Genomic DNA, 7864 nt, shown 5'->3' with positions numbered 1-7864 from the left:
GGTTCATTGACACAACAACGGTGTTTTGGGGGGCCTGAAAACACAAACTTTTGAAAAAGTGTTTCAAGGTGCAAGTTTTTGAAAACGATACTGTTATCTGTGTAAACTACAAAAACGTGAATCTGTGAAAATGGATATTACGCTTTCAATATATAGGCAGTGTCTCTTTACAAAGTCACATCGCCAACTACTGTCCTGGCATGAATAATACAGCGCTTTTAATCATTTATCGTTTTGATATGTACAAAGAAAAAAACTAAGCTTGTCTCCGCCATGAAATAAAATAAAATAAAAAAGTAATTACGTCTTTGTGTTCACATCTTGCAATTCTTACTTTTTTCTCAGATTTGTGAGATATAAAATTGCAAATGCGAGTAATAAATTCATAATTGCGAGATACAAACTTCTTTTGTATCAAACAGACTTTTTTAATTGCAACTTTAAATCTTGCAATTTTTACTTTATAACACGCAATTCTAACTTTATTACTTGCAATTGCGACTTTATATCTCACAATTCTGACTTTAACATGTAATTGCAAATTTATATCATGCAATTTTGACTTTAGAACATACAATTGCGACTTCATATCACTCAATTCTGACTTTATTACATGTAATTACATGAGTTCATATCACGCAATTCTGAGAGATAAAATGACTTTTTTTTCATTCCGTGATGGAAACCAGCTTCCACAATAACTGAATCAGAGAAAAAAATGAAAATGGGATAATTTGAATACAGCAACATATTTCCTTGTTCTTGTTTATTTATATAGCACTGTTAAAACACAACCAAGGTTGAACCAAAGTGCTTCACATAAAAATTCAAAAAAATATATACATTTCCTACATTTAATTATGCAAATCAGCTTTACGTAACTATATTTATATTAATGCAGATCATTCCCTCCTTATATGTACTGAAATTTCACTGTATCGTGTGAATAAAAAGAAAAACGTTGCACAAGCCTGTTAAAAATACAATGTTGTATTATCAACACATTTTTGTGGTATTCTAAATGAGTACATGTTTAATGCAGCTAAGATGCGGTAAACCCTCTAGTTAATGTAGGCTACTGTATATCTTCTACCCCCAGGAGTTGAAATCCAGGCTGCCACTTTCAGTTAGATATGTGGAGAGAAAATAAGAGAGACATAGCGATCCATAATTACAATCTTAGGGCACAGAATAGAGGCCCGCACCACCCGCAACCAGAGGAGGATTACAGACATCTCAACTGACAGCTGGTTGGGGATGTAGGAGCTGTGCTCAACATTTCTCTTGATTCTGCTCCTGGTTCAAGAGAAGAAAAAAAAAAAAAAAAGAGCTGGTTTGCATTCATGATCTTACACATAAACAAACAGCCTAAAATCATTTAAATGTGTTAGACTGTGGCTGCATCCAAAAATCGCATCCTGTCTTAGTAGGTACTTTTGTTGAATAAGAAACTACTTTGTGACTGTTAGAAAAGCATGTTACCTGTGGTATAAATGTGCGTAGTATAAATCCAATCCAGACATACTACATTTGTCATGTTGTCATTGTCATGTGACCTACCGGCGTCAGTTGCTTCGCTTTTCTTTCATTCACAAATCCTCTCCGGTGGCCTCATGGGATAGTAAAGTGTTTGATGCGTACTTCCAAATCTTGCCAGAAGTAGGAGGTCATACTGTGAATTTGGACATACCATTACGTTTTGGTCTAACCAATCATTATCTAATACTTGGAGTGTAAAAGTTCGGTACTTGTACATGTTTGAGTTTGCAGATGATGACGCAAACATTCACCCCATCGTCCCCACCAAAACCAGGATGGTCCCTGTCCATACCTCCCCCGGGGGGTCGGCCGCGCCCCTGTCTTCATTTTCAGGCAGGAAATGCAGATCCGCTACCCTCCGAATGTTTTTTTCAAATTATATTTTATTATTATTTTATTTTTTATAATCTAAAAATAATAAGCCTTTGATCTAAACACATTCAAAGACTGGTGTTTTTTATACAAAATCTGCAGGAGCTCCAAAAGTCCACCTGAGACAAAGTGAGAAAGTGTGAGGTGTAAATCCAGGTGTGGAGAAAAAACAGCACAGTTTCTTTTCCGTTATACTTTACACCAACTCACTCATGTAATGTGTTGATGGCAGACTCATTATGTCTAAAAATAGTTCTATGGTTTGGAGCACAAGTGATTTATCAAACTTTCAAAAACTCCTCCCTATATGTTGAGCTGGCAAAGTCTTCATTTTCAGTGTAAAGCGAATAACAACTAATAATTTCTTTGGGGCTCAAAAACACCAGTCAATTAGCCTATTTGTTGCCATTACTTGCAAAGACAACCCTATGGTGTTGTCTGTAGAACAGAAAGCTCCTCAGAGCTTTTGAAAGTCATAAAGCTCAAGAATACGGTTGCAAGAAACATTCCCCAGATCACTCAATTTAGCTGACTGTGGAGGAATGCTTTGTCCTCTTTCAGCTGCCTAACTCACGAACTGAAACGGAAGGCGAAGAGGTCATCCAGAAGAAAAGAAAGCGAGGGCCTGCAAGATGGGTTATTTAGCGCCTCTGAAAAAAGCCTCTTCTCCACGCTCTCCAAGAAATGCATTCCGATCCTTGCCGGCAGCAGGGTTATTATCCCTCTGTTGGTGCCAACGTGTAGGCTCTTAAGAGGAGACAAACTCCTGTTTTCTGTGCCTTATCTTCCTCCCCATCAGCAGTCAGATATCCGCGTCTCAGTTCCCTGGAGGCTGGAAGTGGAGCCGAGAGATTCTTGGGTGTTCAGAGTTTCCTCCACTCACTCCAGTGGTGGTTTAAGTGGCGGGGTCAGAGTTCAAAGGCGTCTGAAGCTGCTCGAACGTCGGTCAAAGCGACCAGCCAGCCGAACCCTAATGTGTATTAGCAAGACAAAGAGTGCGGGAGGGGCTGGGCTTTGATTTGTCTGAGATTTATGGGCATGATGAAATCAGGCCTGAATATACGCGGTTTCCCCGTTTTCTATATCATTTACTAAGATCTAAATGGACTGCTTTTGTTCCAGGAGACGGACGCCTGGGATGAAAAGGCCATACATTGAAAGAGGGGCGTAAGGGGAGGGTTCCCAGCTGACCGGAGATGCTCTTTTCAGGTTTCCTTCAGTTGATGTGGGATCAAAGAGGAGGGTTCACGGGAAAAGAAAGAACACGCTGGGTCCTTCAGAGGTCCCGTTCTACTTCAACTCCATGTCAATATGTTTGCTAAGCACATGATGAAACGTGCATGTGACTTTAAGATGTTAACATATCAGAACGCCTTCAAACCAATAAAAGAGGAATGATCACAGTAAAAAAAATGCTTTTTGTTTTAAAGGCGGATATGGGATACAATAAAATTACGTACATGGTCACATTTACAAATTCAGCTGATTTTTTTGCAGGGCAAAATCCAGTCATTTACTAGGAATCCACGCAATCTGGGAATTTTGGACGGGATTAAGTTGGTGGTCATATGGATTCACGGATTCTAACTTCTGTGTGAGCAGTGCTTCTTATGATTCTGTATCAGTATATTATATAATTGGGTAATTCGCCCTTTACTGAAACAGTCTTGTGTGGAAAAGGCTTCCAGTGTGGATAATGAAGGGAGTTGCACAGAATTCTTTAGTTTTGAAAAAATAAAACTTCTGAGCTGCAGGTATTTAAAAAAAATTTTCCGGGGTATTTGATACCAGATTGTCAAATGACATTAAAATATTGTCTTCATATAAGTCCATCAATCTAACTATTCCCTTATTCAACCATAGTTTAAACCCCATATCAGTGAAATATTCATTCCTCCAGATCGGGGAGAAGCAAGACAACAATGGGGCCTCTCCAAGAAATTTATGAACTTCGTACCAGACCATAATGGTATTTTTCACAAATGGATTGTCTGTTTTTCTTTTTAGTTCTTTAAGGGGTGCTGAATGTAAAAAGCTGTCAAGTGTCAAGCCTTTTGCAGCCAACATTTCAACACCAAGGCATATCTCTAGAGAACCAGAACATTGCAGCCCTCATTTGAGCAGCCCAATAATACCACAATAAATTTGGTAATTGTACAAGAAACAAGTTTATGTAAAATCTCAGGTTTCATTTAAGCTCCGAGTTTCCGAGTTGGGGGGGGGGGGGGGGGGGGGGTATTTATTTACAATAAAACTACATAAGTTGCATGTACAAAATACTATAATATTGTACAATTTCAATAGCATAATGAAACCGTTTACAGCAACATAGTGTCGGCCCAGATCCGGCCCACATCTGGTACACATGTGGCGCGTTTCCACTGCATGGTACATTCGGCGCGGCGCGGCGTGGCACGGCTCGGCTCGCTTTCGCTCGGTTTGCTTTTCCACTGCAGTTAGTACCGCTTCAAAGTGGGTGGGATTATAGTCTGATCGTTATAGTTTATCCACTCCTCGGCAACCAACGAGAGGAACGTCTGCACTTCGTCCACTGACCGATTCAGCCATTTCTTTTTTGGAAGTTGTTTTTGTTTCTTTTTTCTTCAAGCAAGTCAAGCAAGTAGTTTTAAAACAGGTGCTACAGCGGTGGCTGTTACTGGCTATTTAAATCTAGCGGGTTTGATGTCTCGCAAATTACGCTGGTAGACGATTCTGTCTGACCAATCAGTGATCTGCAGTGTTTTCACGTCACATTTTAGTATCGGTACGGTACGCTTGGAACCTCAATAGAGGTGGTACCATTTAAAGCGAGGCGAAGCGAGCAGTGAAAAATACCGTACCATGCAGTGAAAAAGCATCACAAGTGAGCCGAACCGAGCCGTACCGTACCATGCAGTGGAAAAGCGCCAAAGCATGCCGTACCGAACCATGCTGTACCGTACCATGCAGTGGAAAAGCGCCACAAGTGAGCCGTACCGAGCCGAGCCTTACCGTACCATGCAGTGGAAAAACGCCAAAGTGTACCGTACCGTACCATGCTGTACCGTACCATGCAGTGGAAAAGCGCCATTGGATTCCACACGGCCCAGATCTGGGCCAACACTATGTTTCTGTCTGCACCTTCATAAATTGACTAAAAACATAAAATAGCAAAAACATCCAATGCGCATTCATCATTTTGTAGATGCTGAGTTAAAAAAACCTTGATGAATTTTATGTAGAAAAGGTACACTGGCATCCTGCTCCGACCAAAGTTATTTGAACATGCCTGACGTCTTAATTACGACTTCCCAACTCATAAAATACACACATCCCTGCTGGAGGACTTGAATGCACCATTATAAGTAAGCAAGTATATACTGCTCAAATGTAGTAGATCATCTATTCTGTGCAGTACTAGTATGCTCATCCAAAGTCTTTTTATTGTTAACCCCTCAAATACACCCCACTGATTTCCAGATGAAAGTCTCCGTGTCCTGTTGTAAATACTGTTCATGCCTCATGACCCACTGGGTGATAAATAACCTCTAAGGTTAACCACGTTTGAAATGGAGCTGTGAGACCAGTATGGGCCCCCAGAGTTTTCTTGACATTACCAATATGTTATCAGGATACTCTGCCTGGTTGAGCACTTCTGATGGTACATGTTTTGTAAGACTGGATGTATACTCAAGTGTGTGTGAAACAAATGATGCTTTTAGAAAGTATTGAATCACATCTGCGTCTGTGAGGTGTCTCAGTCACGGAAGGATGTGAATGTTACAAACACTTGTGGAAGATTATAGCATAGAAGCTGGTTTTGGGTGCACATGTTGAGTAATATTTGTTGATAAGCTTCTTTCTTTGTCTTTTTTAATGTGATCCTGAGTTTTAGAAAAATTTTATAGAAATAAAACTTGCTACTACAAATAATATAACAATACAAATAATTAATGGATTTGGTATACAATGCTGGTAAAAAATGACCAGGCAATTTTGAGGCGATTAAAACCCCACCAGTTTTTCGGCTAACATCTCATCAATGACTTAATATATTGCATTTTGCCACTGATCAAGTTCCCAACGCAGCCTATCATAAGGGATTTGAGAGGATCCCGATCAAAAGCATCTCAGACCTCTTCAAATAATCCAGCAGGCTCATTCCAAAAACATGATGGTGACTTTTGAATAATTCTAAATAAGGACTAGACATTGTTGAAATGTTTATGAAAAGAACTTGTGTTTGTTATACTAAATTACCTGCTACTAAGGGTCTCATCATTACCTGGCTGGTTAAATACATTTATCTCTTATTTTGTGATCTTTTGACAGCAACTGAGACACACTGACAACAATCAAACTTTCAAGCAAGTGTCTGGCGCCATCTAGTGGTCATATTCAAAACAGCTCAAATATGAAGACTGGTGTGTGTGTGTGTGTGTGTGTGTGTGTGTGTGTGTGTGTGTGTGTGTGTGTGTGTGTGTGTAGGCATTTGTGGTTTATGAGACCAATTTTCAGGTTTACATACCAGCATTACAAGACCAATCGGTTTATGAGACCACTTTTAGTGACCTCGTAATTCTGAAATTTTTTATTGTAATAATTATTGACTAATAATAATAATAATAAAAAATAATGCTTGTATGTTTTCTACATTACTACTTGTGTTAATTAATGTATCTATTGCACTGTTATGACACTCCCTACCTTTTTTATAACCTTTACAAACACTGTCCTCTTAAACCATGATGTGTATGTGTGTACTCGGAACAGTGCCCCTGTAGGTGGGAATTAGTATTGCAAAGTATACACATTGGCGCCAAATTACACACACATTAGCGCCAAATTAACGCAGGTTGTTTACGGCAGAGAAGATTTGCAGCGCTTCAGTGAACAACGCAGCAGCTGGATCTATGGTGAAATAGTAAGTACTTAATAATAACTTCTTTTTTTTAACATAAATATGAAATCCTTGATTCCTCAGCGTTAGTTTCAGTTGTCAAATGTTTATTTGATGTACTTTAATCACTTAAACTGTAGTAATGGCGCGTGAGAGGAGCACTGCTTGTAGAATCAGCTCTGAGACGCAAAGATGATGTAGATCGCAACGAATGTGGTAATCATTAAAAAATACAATTTAAATTAAATATATCGTTGTGAAATAAAGTGGCCTTGGGCAGAGCACACTGCTAAACGGTCATTGCGTCTAATAAGAAAATACTTCTGCGATATATATTTTCATAGTTTATCAAAGTTCAAATAATACGTTACAGTAGATCGACATCGGAATAAGCCCAATCTCCTCTAATGTCGCTGTCTGTGCGGTTGCGGCGGTCTGAGCGGGAGAGCTGGCAGGTTTAGCCGGCTGAGGTGCACTCCTAACACGAGGAGTCACGGCCTTGAGACTGGAGCTATTTTCTCACCCAAACAACTGCCGCGAATTTCACGGACGAGGAAACATTAAAAGCATTATTAGACGGTTTACAAGGCTGCATTATATGTTAAACCCATTTAATTATTATTAAATTATAATAAAGCATAATGCTATTGTGAATTAATAAACCCTATGATTTAAATAAATATATGCAATATACAGTATGCAATGTAATTATTTACATGCGTTACGTTACGTGTGTGCATGCCAGAGCAGCTCTGTTCACAGTAAGTTAACTTACTCTGCTCCTCACAAACTTATCATTAACATGCGTGGATCGTCTCACACTCTATCTTTGCATCTCAGTGTCGCTTTTAGTTGTAATTACTAACTTTTTAGTAAAGTTTTCTGCCATTAAGCAGCTCTCTAGTGTGGAGCCATAGCTAATGATAAAAGCTTTTAAAAATATTTAACATCATAATAGTGAATATTTAACATCAAAATTTTTGTAGTATTATTTTTGTATTTATAGTGTTTATATATAATATTAATATTATTAATATTAAAATTATACTGTTTATCTGTAAAGATTGACTTGAT

This window comes from Rhinichthys klamathensis, unplaced genomic scaffold (genome assembly GCF_029890125.1).
Source record: "Rhinichthys klamathensis goyatoka isolate OS25496 unplaced genomic scaffold, OSU_Roscu_1.1 h1tg000015l_1, whole genome shotgun sequence".
Classification (NCBI taxonomy): domain Eukaryota; kingdom Metazoa; phylum Chordata; class Actinopteri; order Cypriniformes; family Leuciscidae; genus Rhinichthys; species Rhinichthys klamathensis.
The sequence above is the reverse complement of the archived record's forward strand: the minus strand, read 5'-3'. Positions refer to the sequence as shown.